We start from the raw sequence: 16,201 nt of genomic DNA, 5'->3' as shown, positions 1-16,201 counted from the left end.
AATACAAAAGCTGATCATGGATGCTAAAAGTGGTTTGTTCTTCCATTTAGAATGTACCTTAGTTGAATTATTGTCAAACCTTCAAAAATTGCTTTCTGGTCAATGTGTTTTCTGACCAAACAATTTTAAAACACAGGAATAAAAATAAGATGATGCTGGGATATGCTAAAATGCTGAAGATAGTCCTGAAAGTCAGAACCTTTCCTGTAATGTATTGAGGACCCACATCTGCACAGTATGTTGTATGGAACCTTTTAGTTAATTCTGGTTTGGTTTAATTCCTTAAGATAATTGTCATGGTCTTAGAAGTAGTCTTTATTCAGTGACCAGTATGTGTTAGAGAAACAATCCCTGAGCTTCAAGAGCCCATGGACTCACTCAGTTGTTTACTCTGATTTTGGAGCTTTTCCCTGTGCTTTATTTCTCCTCAGAGCATTGAGGCTTCTAATTTTGTTCGGGCATCTGGAGACCTTGGTGATTTGGAAAACCTGACAGATGAAAAATGGGAAAGCTCTCTAGTGTTTGGGATAATGGTGACCATGGAAATGAGCATGTGGGAAATTAGTCAGATTTGGCTGGACTATTTATTAGACAACCTCATTCAGCTGAGATTGAAATAGACACATATTGTCCTAACCAACCCCAAAGACCTGCCTTCATTTCTCAATAAAAGCAGCAATCTTTTGTTTAAAAAAAAAAAACCCAGAAGTTTAGCCAAGCATGAGAAATGCAGAATTTGAACAGAACTCAGTCAAAGTGGAAGACTTGTTCATGATTGGTTTTAAATTTGGCAAAGAGGTCTTATCTTGTTCTGAGTGCATTTGGTTAAGGTGGGGACATCATGACTTGCTTCTTATTTGAAAGGACAGAAAAGATGTTTGGCTATACACACACTTTTTGAGATGACAGTATATCTTAGTTAATTAAGTCAGATTAGAGAGACAGTATAGTATAGCAGACAGATTACAGGCCTGAGAGTCAAATGATCTGGGATCTTGCCCTTTTTGTATCACTAACTAGCTTTAGCAATTCAATAAATCAATCTATTAAATGCTTACTTCATTTAAGACCATAAACTAAATTTTGGAGCTACGAAACAAACAGTCCTTGTCCTTAAGAGGATTATATAATACTGGGAGAATACAGCTTTTTAAGAAAATAAAAAGTAATTTTAAGGAGAAAGGACTAATATCTGGAGAAGCCTGGAAAAGACTAATGTAGGAAGTAGTGTCTAAATTATTCTTAGAAGGAAGCAAGGAAATTCTTCAAGGCAGGGGTTTGATGAACATCTATTATAGATATGGTGAAGGACCACCAGTTCAAAGATAGGCATATGGGAGATAGAATATGGAACAGCTAATTGACCACTTTGAGTGGTAAGGTAGGATGGAGCCATGTTTCAGTCTCCATGCTCTTGTAAAACTAGGGGAATCATAGTTTTGGACCTTAGGATTGTAGATTTGGAACTGATCAGGATCTTAGGATCATTCAATCCAATTCCCTCCTTTCATAGATAAGGGAACTGAGGCCCAGAGAGATTAAATAATATCTCTAAGGTTATACATAGAGTAAGGGAGAGGGAAAGGGTAGCTAAGTTGAGCAGTAGATAGAGCACCAAGTCTGGGGTAAGAAAAGGCCATTTCCCTGAGTTCAAATGTAACCTCCAACATTTACTACTTATGTGGTGATCCTGAGTAGGTCACTTAACCCTGTTTTCCTCAGTTTCCTCATTTGCCAAATGAGTTGGAGAAGGAAATGGCAGACTACTCTAGTACCTTTGCCAAGAAAATCCCAAATGGGCTCATAAAGATTAGAACAAGATTAAAAATGAATGAATGGGGGCAGCTGGGTAGCTCAGTGGATTGAGAGTCAGGCCTAGAGACGGGAGGTCCTAGGTTCAAATGTGGCCTCAGACACTTCCCAGCTGTGTGACCCTGGGCAAGTCACTTAACCCCCATTACCTAGCCCTTACCACTCTTCTGCCTTGGAGCCAATACACAGTATTGACTCCAAGAGGGAAGGTAAGGGTTTAAAAAAAAAATGAATGACCAGCAATAAAAAGGACACGGTCAGGATTTGAACTCCTTTCCTCTCAATCCAAAGCCAGTGCTTTTTCCACAGAAACCTTATAGATCATCTAGTCCAACCTTTTCAACTTACAGATGAAATACATACAGAATACAGAATACAGAAGAATTTCTCCCTTTATAAAATGAAGGTTTGGATTAGATAGATCTCTAAAGTCCTTCTTGCATTGATGTTCTTAAATTCAAATAGGCTTCATTATTGCCAATACAAAATCTGAATGGAAAACTTGCACATACACGGACGGACCCTCATTTACATAAGCAAGAATCCAGCTGTGTCCTTATTGAACAATATGATTTTCGGTGCTGGGCACCCAGGAGGTCTAAGCTGTAGGGGCAATAGAATGAACATATTCCTTGAGCTACCCTAACAACAAAGCCAGCTTGACCCCTCTCTGCTCTATAGGATGTGTCACAGGCAAATAACTTACTCCAAAAAGGCAATTTAGGGGAAGGAGGAAAATGTCATTCCTCAATATAGATTAGCAAGAGAAGATTTAACTGCTTCTCCATTGGCCTGTGACCAGATGGATCCATAAAAATTAGACTTGTTTATCTCCTGCCTAATGTAACTAGAGGCATATTTGGAATAATAATGGAGTGCTTTTTGCCTAAGGAACACATAAGCCAATGAGGCCCTTTTGAGTGAAGACCTGGGGATTTCCATCTGTATATGATGGCGACCACTTGCCCAACAGCATGGTTGGGATCAGGAGTGCTCCTGTTTATTACAGTTGTGACACTCAGATGAGAGCAGGGTCAGCAGTGCCAACCCCAGCTAGATGAGGAGTGAATGCTGTATGCCAGGGAGGTTCAAATGTCAGGAGAGCCGTAAAAACTCAAATGAGATTTAATGAATAGCTTGCTACAGAGTCAAGCTCTATCGTAGCACTACACACAAGGCAATTCAGGATTTATGAGTTTGATAAGCCCTGACCAAACCTATTCTCAATTGAGTGTTCTGTTTTCTTTTGTTTGAAGTTTCCTTTCCATACCTCTGCCTTAGCAAGCAGTTTTAAGTCACATTCATGCCATCCCACTAAAATATAGTCTTGTGTGCACAGGTGCATACACAGACACAAACACACAGAAATAAACAGGAAGACTTCTATATTTCCATAGCAATTAAATCAGAACACCTTCCAAAACACCACTCTCCTATACGTATAGCAAATCCCTATTGGAATATAAAAGCCTGGAGACAGGAACTTTCTAACTTTGTTATTTCTATATCCTCAGTTTCTAGCAAAGTATCTGACAGATAGTAGGTGATTAATAAATACTTCTTGATTATTATTAAACAAAAGCTACTGCTAATAACATCATTATAAGCATAACTGAGAGGAGTATATAGAAAGATTGCTTTTGTGTCAAGAAAAAGTTCTGGGTTCAAATATTTCGTATGATTCATAATGGCTATGTGATTATGGGACAGAATTTATAATTTCTTGGGCCCCTGGGCAGCTCTCAAGAGTACAAATTGATTGATGTTATGCATCAGTGAGAAGAGCATAGGATTTCCTCACAATAATGAAATTGTTGGCCTAGATCCACCCTCTTAACTTCTTTGTGTCTGCTTCTTCTATAAGAAGAGAGCCCAAACTCCTTTTCACTAATTTACAGGTTTGGATACATAATGATCCCCCTCCTAATCCTCTTATCAATTTTGGCACCTTTGGTGGCGCAGTGTAGTTTGAATTCAGAGTTTAAAAATCTGGTTTAGCAACTCATTCTTAGCAATCACTTCTTATGTAATTTTGAGCAAATCATTTCCCTTTTCTGGATTTCAGTTTCCTCATATGTAAAATGAGTCACAAGGTGACCTCTAAGTTTCCTTTGAGATCTAAATCAATAAACCTGCATGATCTTAAATAAGTTTTTAAAGTAACTCTTGTTGAGTCACTGTTCCCTAATCTATAAGCTGAAAAACTTGGAAATTATATCCTCTAATTTCCTTCCAACTCACCAGCTATGGGCCTGTGATCCCTCTTTTCTCCCATAATTTTCCCACTGCAATCTTCTTGGTCCTTCAAATTTTGGAGAAGAATGAAAAAAGGGAAAGGGAAAGGTGGGAAAAGTAATCTAGAGCCCATACAGACACAAATTGTGATCTGGAATTAAAAGCTCCTAAGAGAAAAATAAAGTCAGTAAGGTGGCACAGTAACTAGAATGGAGTCCTAGAACCAGGAAGATGTATCTTCCTGAGTTCAAATTCAGTCTTAGACACTTAAAGGCTTTATGACCCCAAGCAAGTCACTTAACCTTGTTTACCTCTGTTTTCTCATCCATAAAATGAGCTGGAGAAGGAGATGGCAAACCATTCCAGTATTTCTGCCAAGAAAATACCAAATGGAGTCATGAAGAGTTGGACATGACTAAAAAAGACTGAATAACAACAACAGCAACAAAAATAAGACAGATCATCCCTCATTTCACAGTACCACCACCACGCAGGCTTTCCCTCTTCCTCTTATAGGTAAAAAGCCTTTATACATTATAGAGCATCCTTTCTACAAAGGCTCTAAATGAAAAAGGCTTTATTTTACCTAAAGAGCTAGCTGAGAACAAGAAAAGCCAAGCAATTTCCTGAAAGGCATTTTTAAGGTCAGGGATTGTTCTTAACAATAGGATATAAGGTTTTCTTTCTTCCTTCCTTCCTTTTTCCTTCCTCCCTTCCTCCCTTCCTTCCTTCCTTCCTTCCTTCCTTCCTTCCTTCCTTCCTTCCTTCCTTCCTTCCTTCCTTCTTTCCTTTTTCCTTCCTTCCTTCCTTCCTTCCTTCCTTCCTTCCTTCCTTCCTTCCTTCCTTCCTTCCTTCTTTCCTTTTTCCTTCCTTCCTTCCTTCCTTCCTTCCTTCCTTCCTTCCTTCCTTCCTTCTTTCCTTTTTCCTTCCTTCCTTCCTTCCTTCCTTCCTTCCTTCCTTCCTTCCTTCCTTCCTTCCTTCCTTCCTTCTAAACTCTTACCTTCTCTCTTAGAATCAATCCTAAGTATCAGTTCCAGGGCAAAAGAGTTTATGAGGGCTAGGCAATTGGAGTTAAGTGACTTACCCAGGGTTACACATCTAGGAAGTATCTGAGGCCAGATCCTATCTCCAAGTCTGGTTCTCTATCCATTGAGACACTTAACTTCCCCCAGGCCCTATCATTTCATCCAGCCTTTCTAACCTTACTTTCTAACCTCTGGATGGTCCTTTTCATTTAATCCCATCCTTGAAATGAAAATCTAGACCAGCTAATTAGACACTTGACAAAGTTGAATCCATTAATAAATATTACTCTAGAAACTACAGTAAATAATAGCAATTCATCTAATATGGAACTTTATGGTCATTGAATATTCCCTTGACCCCTCCTCCATTTCCACTTTTTTACTTTAAGGTCTGGCTCACATGCTACATCTTCCATTAAACCTCTTCTTGGATACTCAACTGAAAGCATTTTCTCTATTCTCTAAACTTTCATAATACCTTCTGCCTTTGATGTACTGATTTTCTTCTATTTTGCATTATTGTTACTTGTGTTATGGAGTCTTATCTCCACTGGGATTGTGTAAACTCCAGAAATTAAAAGATCTTGTTGCATTTATATTGTTTTTTTGCTTGTCTATTTCCCTTAGGCAAGAATTTTCTGAATGCAGGAAGATGTGGGTTCAGATTTTGCCTTTGAAACTTACTAGGTTTTTGACCCTGTACAGGCCATTTAGCCTTGGGCTATTCCCATGGGCTTGTCTACTATAGCATAGATAAATGGCAATCTGCATTCTTATTCCAGGATTCCCCTTAAACTAGTGAAATTACTAAGGAGGTAGGAGTACATGTGGCCCTTACTTTTTGTGTGACCTTAGGAAAATCCATCATGGGCCTTAGTCTCCTCTGTAAAATGAGGGGCTTGACCTTAGACCCGCCATTGCTAGCTCCATTTCCCAAGGAGATTAGGGAAAGATGAAAATAACCCATATGTTCCAGAATATTTATAGCAGCTCTTTTTGAGGTGGCAAAGAATTGGAAACTAAGGGGATTTTCTTCAATTGGGGAATGGCCAAACAAATTGTGGAATCTGGTTGTGATGGAATACTACTGTGTCATACGAAATGATGAACAAACTGATTAAAAAAAAAACTGGCAAGAACTATGAGATATGAATGGTGAAATGAGTATAACCAGGAGAACATTATAAAGAGCCACAGAATTAATACCAGAAGAAGAATCTGAGAATGTTACCTCCAGAATGCAAACATAAAAATAAAACATGAAAGACTTGATTTTTTTGTTTTATGTGAACATTATATGATTATATGAACATGTTGGTCTCATGATGATATTCTATTAAGTATATATGAAGAAAAGCAAGTTAAATATATAGGAGAATTGTGATTTCATTGTGTAATAGCTTCTTTTTCTTTCTATATGGAAATGATTATTTTATTTGGATTGATAAATATTTGGGATAATATTATTAATAACAATATTAAAAACAAAACATGAGAGGCTTGGACTAGATGGCCTCTAAGGTCTCTATCCAGTTCCAGACCTTTGAATTTATGATTTGGTCTATAAGGTTACCTTCTGCCTTAGAATCAATACCATGTATTGGTTCCAAGGCAGAAGAGAGGTAAGGGCTAGGCAATGGGGGTCAAGTGACTTGCCCAGGGTAACACAGCTAGGAAGTGTCTGAGGCCACATTTGAACCCAGGACCTCCCATCCCTAGGCCTGGCTCTCAACCCACTGAACTACCCATCTGCCCCCTCAGTCTATAAGGATTTAAAGAAAGGACTTGATTTCAAATCCTAGATTTTCCAATTCCTTCCTATGTGACCTGCCCTCTCTGATACTCAATTTCCACATTTGTAGAATGGGGATAAAAATAACACTTACCTCACAGGATTGTTATGGGAATCAAATGAAATGACACCTGTAAAACTCTTTGAAAAACTTAAAACACTATATAAATGTTAGTTATTATGATCACTAATAATAAGTATAGATAAGAATTCTGAAATGCAAAATTGATACAAATGATGAATGTCAGAAGGAATAAATGAACTCAATTTTTTTTTAATGTCAAATGTTTTTCTCTTTATACTATGTCTTGTTGGCCATTCAGGAAATCTCCTTTATTTCCAACACATAAGCAATGCTCAGTGGACTCTGTACTGCACAGGATTACATCCAGTCCCTGGCAAGGAGCTCTGAAATCTTAGCCCACTCAGAACTCCTTCAGAGAAGAGAAAGATAATTTTGAAAGAGTGAGATAAAAATTCTGAATGTTCCCTGTCTCTTTGGCTAAATTGGATAGTGGGCGGTGGATGGTATCAATTTGGGATTAGGTAGGTTTTCATCCTATTTTTGATGATTTAACCTCCTAGCATTACATAGAAAAGGAATATTCTGGCATTTTAAATAGAAAAGAGTTATTTTCCAGTTTTGTTTTATATATTAGGCAGCTGGTTAGCATAGTGAATAGAATGCAGGGCTTGAAGTCATAATGACCTGAGTTGAAAAACCTGTCTTGGATATTTATTAGCTGGATGACTGAGCATAACCTCTTTTTATCTCAGTTTCCCCTTCTATCAAATGAAGATAATAATAATAATAATATCATTGCCTTTTTAGGTTGTTATGAGGCTCAAATGAGACTAGACACAAGGCTTTACAAATTTGAAAATGCTGTAAAAATTCTAGCTATTATTATATTTACAGTACTACTATATTTGATTCCAGAATCCTGAATAGTTTTACAAAAGAAATCTGTTTCTAATAGATAACCGGTGGATCCACAGGGCCTTCAGAAATCATGGATGCCCAGGATTGTTTTTTCTTCAGTTCTAATGACTCAGGAGCTGGGATTTAGTTGTTCAGTGAGATAATGATCTTGAAGTCCATGAGGCACATTTAGTACTCAGTGACTCAATTGGTTTTCTCTGATCCAAGGCCACAAATAGCCTCCATAATCCTATGTTACTCTGTTCCATATCTGTGCCATTGCTCATTAAGGTGACTGAGAAAGTGTTTGGATGTTTTAAAATCAAGTGCCCCCCCCAAAAAAAATAATACAGCAAATAGTTCTTATAGGAATCAACAACAACAAAAAAAGATCAGTAGCAAAATCCATTTGTCCTCTTTTCAATCAAGATAAAGACCATCATCCATATAAAAGAAAGCAGAGTGGAACTGGAACCAGAAGCTTGGAATCTGCTGAAGGGCCAGTCATTTATTAACTGTGTGACTTTAAATAAGTCACTTTTCTTCCTGAGACTCATTTTATTCACCTCTAAAATGGGAGTATGATAGATTCCTTGCCTGACTTCATGGATTTCATTAGAATTATTTGGTTTGGTTGGAGAGGGCAGAAATAGGAACAATGAGAAGAGGATCAGAAGCAGATTTTAGCTTTCAATATGGGGTGAGAGAGATTTCCTAACAAGTAGAGATCTCTAGAAGTAGTAAGGGCTGCTTCAGGAGTTTCCCCATATTTGAGGTTTTCAAGTAAAATCTGATATGATATATTTGGGAATTGCTGAGGATATGAGTTGGACTAAACAACAACTGAGGCTCCTTCCAACTCTGAAATTCTGGGATTCTGCCTCATAGACATCCTTAAAGAACCAGACGAAATAATTAATATGACAGCATTTAGTAGACTGCAAAGTGTTATTCAGATAGATAATACTGGTTTTGCCATTGTTATTATTGTTGCTGATTATTCTTTCCCCTGAAAAGCCCATTGAATAGCTAGAAACATTCAGAGTGATAGGCTTATTTTTTAGAATCATTTTTTTAGAATTTTTTTTTCGAATCAATCTTCCTTTTCCATTAAAAAAAAAAGACAAGCAAGAAATTAAAAAAAAAAAACTATTCCCATACTTCTTTCTCAAAGTTTTTCAAAAGGGTCCTACTTTCATGAACCCAGGGCAGAGTTTAAGCCCATAAGAGGGCAGGAGACATACTTACTCATCTATCCTAGAATTCAGGAGGCCATTCATTCTATGAGCCTGGTGTACATTTAGTGAGTCAGTGGTAATGATGGGAACACTTTTCTAGGATCTCTCCGGAAGGGAATGCAGAATGGCATGAATTAAAGCCATACAACTTACTATCCATGTAACCTTGAGGATGTTACATCTTCCATTCTGTCATTCAGAAGGGGCCCAAGATTAACAGAAATAGAAATGAAAGATATCTCTGGAGCCATACAACTCAACTGTCTTACTTTATCCATGAGAACATTGAGGCGCATAGCAATTAAGAGAACTTATCCAGGGCAACTCAGAAAATGCCTTAGATGGGATTTGAACCCAGGTCTGCTTGACTTCAAATTCAGTGCTCTATCCCCTATACTGTACTGCATCAGATGACTTAGAATGGTTCACTGATCCATCACATCTGTTAAGTGCTTTCAGCATCTTGAGTTATGCTCCCCCCAGGCCAGGACACTGGAACTCATTGATTGCTCATTGTTCTTTGATTATATCCTCATCCATCTTCAGCCTCAATCCCCATATCACCAAGTGTGATTTACTTTTTACAAACTGAAGATCACTCTCTGAAAAGATGGAATTAAAGGAGTGTTGAGTATTTTGACTCTCTCCCTGTCACCAGAATCATTACTGTACTCAGCCCAGTTAGCAGATCTGTCCTTTGTTCATTTAATTTCCTCACCTCAGAAATGCATAGTCCTTTTTCATATATTTTATTCTTTCCCAATTACATGTAATAACAATGTTCAACGTTCACTTTCTAAATATTTGAGTTTTAAACTCTTTCCCTTCTTTTCTCCTCTTCCCCCACCCTGAGACAGCAAACAATTTGATTTAGGTTATATTGTGTGATCATGCAAAACGCATCTCCACACTAAGCCAGTGCTTTTTTTTTTTTTTAACCCTTACTTTCTATCTTAGAAATGATACTGAGTATTGGTTCCAAGGCAGAAGAATGGTAAAGGCTAGGCAGTTGAAATTAAGTTACTTGACCAGGGTCACATAGCTAGGAGATGTCTCATGTCTCCAGGCCTGGCTCTATATCCATTGAGCCACATAGTTGCCTGAAAGTCACCGCTTTTTGAAGAATCTAGAATTTTTCCCAAAGCTGAGGTTATCCCAAGTTTTAACCTTCTTATTCTCTTTTTTTTAGTTTAAAGAGAATTTTCACTAAAGCAAACCAATGCAAGCATAAATATTTGCTTGTCTAAAACGAAGTAACCACAAAAAGGGATTAGCTCAGCACTCTTTCATAGAATATCAGAATTTCACAGTTGGAAGGGGCCTCAATGGCCATCAATCCAACCTGTATCCCCAAATGATCCCCAATATAATATCCCTGAGAAGATAGTTATCTGACCTCTGCCTAATTTCTTGGGGGTAGCCATTCTGCTTTGGGGGAGCTGGGATTGTTAAGAAGTTGCTCCATTTTTTCCCCTAATGCCAAACCTAAAATCACTCCTTGGTAACTGCCACTTGTTACTGCTGTTTCTGTTCTCTGGGGACAAATGGAACAAGTGTAATCCCTCCTACACATGACAGATTTTGAAATGCTTGAAGACAGATATCATATCCCCTCTAAGTCTTCTTTCTTCTAAGTCAAACATTCCCAAGTCCTCTAGCAGGAATCATTGCCATCATCACCACCATCACCACCATCACCACCATCACCACCATCACCATATAGATTTCACTGTGTGTCAGTCACCACACTATTATTAAAATGATTATGCAACTTTATTATCTCATCAATCCTCATAGAAACCCTGGTCAATTAAAAATGAAGAAACTGAGGCAAACAGTTCCTTTCCCTTATATCATCCCTGACTGATTTGGATGCAGAAGTTTCTAGCTTGAGATATAGTTGAGTTAATATCACTCTTTCTTTTGGCAATACATTGGGTAACTCTTTAACAGTCTACTTCCTAAGCTTATCTCCAGGCACAGATTCCTCAGATCATTCCCACTGGATTTAAACCACATAGGACTCATGCTCTGCAACAATTCTTAACCCTCAATGCTCTTGCCTGTTTCCCAAAGATTTGACTACTAATCTGCAGGTTGCCCCATATGCTGACTTCAAAGCCTTTCTGATCTTTGCAGTTGTCCCATTTTAAAAATTTGCTTCCTTGGTTACCTGTCCTTGATTCTATATTTTTCCATATGCTTATTATCAATGTGAACTCATCAAAGGATTGTATGTCAAGAAGTGATCATGATCTTCCTAAAAATACTTCCTCTTTTCTTCCTTAGCCACACTATCTGTGATTGTATTGTCCAAATTTTGTTTCTGAAAGCCTCTTACCTCCACATCATCCCTTTTAGAGTCTCTAATCTAATCCTGAGATCATACAAGCATTTCTTTGAACTTTTTTTGAAATTTGCTTTTCCTATTTTTCCTCAACTCATACATCTGATCATGTCACATGTCTCCCTTGAATAGGCAACACATAATTTAGGATTGTATGGACACTTTTTTTCAATATACTCATAGTTGTGAATTCACCAACCTGGTTTTATGCATCCAAGCAACTGGCTTAAGACTTGTACTATGAAAAAGAATACTTTCTGCCTTTCTACATATTCTTTCTCTAATAATCTTTCTTGGTCTGAAATGAATTTGAGTTCCTTCCCTCCCTCAGACCCCCATTCCTGTCTCAAGATTTCTGCTTTTTGTTTTGTCTTCCATATTTGCTTAGTTAGTGTGATTCCCACCTATCTCAGGTACCTACAGTTTGAGAGGAAGCATAGTGCAGTGATCAGTGATTAAAATACTAAGTTTGGAATCAAAAAGACCTAATTTGAAATCTCACTTCAGATTCTCGGATATTTATTCTGTGTTCTTGGTAAGTCACTTGAACTCTCTGTCTGTTTTCTTATCTGCCAAATGAGGGGATTTGACCAGATGGTTTTTGACATCCTTTTGAACTCTATGTCCCCCTCAACCTATTACCTACCCATTGTATAATGCTAGGGGAAACCCTTAGTCTTTTAGTGCCTCAGTTTCTTAATCTGTAAAATGAAAATAAAATTAGCACTACCTCCAGTGATTATTATGAAATATGAATATATAATGCTCTTTGTAATATATAAATTTGAATTATAATCATTGATATCATCATCAACATTATTCATATCATTCTTATTTTTTCCAGTGGAATTCAGGTAGAAATTATCCTAGAAAAAGTGGCTCTCCTACTGTTATCTTTTTTAATTTACTGTTTTGAAGACTATTACATAAGTAATAAAATGGTTGCTTTTTGGTCATTGAAAAATAGTGTTAGAATATATTATTAGTAGTATTACTATCAGTATCATTATTATGTCCAAGCATGAGGACATTAAATTAATGCCTAGAGAATACCAATACTTCCCACTTGTTTACTATATTACACTTCACAAATATTTTTTTCAAAAGAGTCCTCAGAGAACCAAAATATTGAGAGAGGTAGATGTCAGATCTTATCAGTCTGTCTCAGTCTTGGTTCTGTCTTTTCTGATATTATTTCAGAAGTACTTACCCATTATTTCACTGGATCCTGGGCATGAATTTTTCATCCATAAGAGTTCAGCAAGGCTACCTAGTTACTAAGTCATAGAGGGGCTGTGATCTTTGTTGGTAGAGGCAAAATGTATACAGGTGTGTGTGTGTGTGTGTGCACATGTGTGTAGAATTCCTCGAGCATCCCTGCTACAGAGATCTCTGTTACTGAGAGAGGCCTAAGGGATCTAGATTCATAATGGATTTTTCAAGAAGTGCCTTGGGGGAGAAAAGCTATGTAAGTCTAAAGGCCAGTTGCATTGGATGATATAAAAATTCTTTCCAGAAGCAATCCCCTTAGCTTTCTGACATGCTCTGTGCTAGAATTAAATGCAATCTGAAAAGAGAGAGAGTTCCTCTATCCCTTTAGAAAATATTGGGAGGAAATCTAAAGAAGAATAATGTATTTATTTTTTATAGTTTAGAAATCAAGAAAACTTCTCATCATGCTACGCCTTTCCATTGGGTATGATAACCACATTTTATTAATGGAATTAGAAGGGACCTGGAATGACCCTATCTATTGTAGTGGGAAGACTGGAAACCCAGGGAGCAGGACTGAGTCCTAATTCTGTTACTAATTTATCATTCACTTATCAGATTATGAGATCTAAGAACTAGTGCTGAAAAAGACTTCAGAAACCATCTGGTCCAACCTCCTTATTTGAAAGCTAAGGAAACTGAGGCCAGGCAAGGTTAATTGATTTGCTCAGTCACACAGGTAGTAAGTAGGATTTGGACTCAGATTCGTCATGACTGTGTAAAGCAAGAAAGTTCAGAGTTCTTTGCAGTATACCCCATTGCCTTCCCATTCAGTCACCAGGTAAACCCCTCCTCTTCACCCAACCCTAGCCCCAAACTCAGAGAAGTACCACAAGGGATAATGGTGGTCTGTTAACTGAGATCTCCAGAATCAAGAATCTTCATCCTTCCAGAGTAGTTCATCTCAATGGTAATTTCACCAGGAAATCCAGGAAATTTTACTTTAAGTACAGCTTAAAGGAATAATAAACAAACAAACAAATGAATGAACAAACAAACATAAATAAATAGATAAATAAATAAATAAGTGAATGAATAAGTAAATAAATGAATGAATGAGTAAAAATAAAAGGAATCTACCTTTCTCTTCAAACCATCGCTTCTTCACCATCAGGCTTTCCCTAGTCTCTTTATAATAAATGTAAAGTATCTGCCAATGTCAGCTGTAGACTTAGTGTGATTTTGGTGGATATCCTGTCTGTGCCTTTTAACTTGAGAGCAAGGCTAAATTAACCCTTAAGCATGTTCTGGGAGAAGAAACCTACCATTTCTCTGTTCTTTTGGTCACCCTGCTCCCAGTTCTATGCACATTTTCTTGGATTGAATTGAAACAGGATATAGATAGTGTTAGGGCAGATAGATCTGTTCCATCCACTCAGCAGCAAAGCAGGGAGAACACAGGCTTTCTCTAGCCAATCTATAGATTCTTCTTCAATGAAAAAAATGGTCCTGACTGGTGGAGAGATTCTAACTATTTGGTTGCATGCCAGCCAGGAGAGGAGCATGCCCCAGGCACAAACAAGCCTACTTCTCTGCCTGCAAAAAAATAGCTTGTGCCTTTCTAAGCACCAAAGAGAATATGAGTGGGCTGTGGGGCAGAGATCCTATCACCTTTCCAAGTTTTTTTCCTTTGACAAATCAGAAAACTATTGGTAAGCCAAGTTTTAGATGGTTATGTCTTTAAAATGATACCTGATTCCTCATACATGCAAAATATCTATCCTTCTGATCTTGTCATTCCACCCACTGCTTTATAATAGAATGAGGAGTAGAAACATGGAAATCTGAAATTCCTGTTCAATTAAGGGGCAGCTAGGTATTCTCCCTGCATTGCTGCTGACCAAGTCACTTAACTCTGCTTGCTTCAGTTTCCTCACATGTAAAATGAGCAAGAGTAGAAAATGGTAAAACATTCTAGGCTCATCTCAAAGAAAATACAAAATTGCGTGACAAAGAATTGACACTACTTAAAAACTAAAACCCATTTTCAAACTTTGTAATTATTAAAAAGAGAGTTGACCTGTGATTGATTTTACTGGGATAGAGAACTGCCTTTTTGGAGATTATCTTTACTAATGCAGACTTCTTTGCAGTTTACAATTTGTGAGAGTTACTTAGAGTAATAGTGTTGAACTTAAATGGGAAAAGAGCCCTAAAGGGATCATAATAACTTTAAAAATTACAAATTAACACTCTATATTGTATCTTTATTATTTATTGTTAAATATTTCCTAATTCCACTTTAATCTAATTTGGACCTTCTGCTGTATGTCTTAAGACCTTTGGCTCTACAGTACTAGGACAAAGTTTGGGTTAGAAGTAAGAATCAAACCCAGGTCTTCTCAAGCACAGAAGCTGGCTTTTTATCTACTAAACTTTTTGATATTGAAAGAAAAGTCAAATAAACATTGATATGTTTCAGATATCAAATTAGCCATTCAATTGCAATAGAAGTAATGTCACAAATCAGTAGATGGCATTACCAGATGAATTTCATAATAATAATTGCTGTAGAAGATCTATGTTCTTGACTAAGTTTTAGTGAGTTGTCTTATTGACTGCTTAAGAAAACCAATATGTCCTTTGGAAAAGAGCAAAGAAAATACTTTTTTCAGTGTTTTTTTGTTCAATCAAACAAGATATTTTAGAAACTGGAGATCATATATTCTTTAGAATAGAACTGGAAGACACCTCAGAGATCATTCACTCAATTTATGAATAAGGAAACTGAAATCTAGGGAAGTTAGGAAACTTGCCCTAAGCTATACAGGAGGATCCATATTCCATAAGGAGTCAAAAGAAAGACAACTGGAACTAGGTTTGAGTGGTAAGTATGCAGTTCCCTTCTTCAAAATTTCCTAATCCAATATTGGTGATTCAATTAAACTCAATAAACATGTTCTAGCCATCTACCAGGTTTTACGTGAGAGTTAGTCAACACAATGGATAGAAGCCTAATCTTGGAGGAAGACCTGGTTTCATATTTCTCATTCTATAAAACACACATACATACATATATATGTATACACACACATAGAATCTACTCAAACAAAAGAAAAAATGCTGGAAACTTCTGTTAACTATGGTTGACTTGCCAGAAGAGCGTTCCCATGTCCTTACAGCACTGCAAAGGGGGAAAATGAGCAGCACATGATATTTTTAAATGATGGCAGCTGGTGTTGTTACAAGGCGAGGAAGCAAAAAACATACACAGCAAGGCACGTGGAGGGTGGCAGACTGCAGAAATCTGTTAGGTGTTGGGGCTAATGAAACAACAACACAGGGTCCCCATAGGCAATCGCCTCTGTATTTGTGCAAAACTAGACATGCAAATGGCTTAAAGGAAGTCTTGCATTATTGGAAGTTGGGAAGCGATCAGTAGATATTGCATTGATGGTAGAAGGGAGGTAGCTTAGAACAACTTTCTATATACTATATCTGAATCGCTACTAGGGCTAAACTGCAATTCTCCTTTGCTGTTGGAAATTTTTAAATGGAGAATTTATTCACAAATAGTAATTTAATTTAAAAACAAACAAAACAAAAAAAATCTTTTAT

General features: G+C 37.2%; 1 protein-coding gene across 1 annotated transcript in view; it reads left to right on the top strand.

The window, feature by feature from the left end:
* Positions 1 to 16,201, top strand: part of GRIN2A (glutamate ionotropic receptor NMDA type subunit 2A) — a 522,909-nt gene that overhangs the window by 483,724 nt on the left and 22,984 nt on the right. The gene's annotated exons all lie outside the window — the stretch shown is intronic.

The sequence above is a fragment of the Monodelphis domestica genome, chromosome 7 (genome assembly GCF_027887165.1).
Source record: "Monodelphis domestica isolate mMonDom1 chromosome 7, mMonDom1.pri, whole genome shotgun sequence".
NCBI lineage: Eukaryota > Metazoa > Chordata > Mammalia > Didelphimorphia > Didelphidae > Monodelphis > Monodelphis domestica.
Note: the sequence above shows the minus strand (reverse complement) of the source record. Positions and strands in the feature narration are given on the sequence as shown.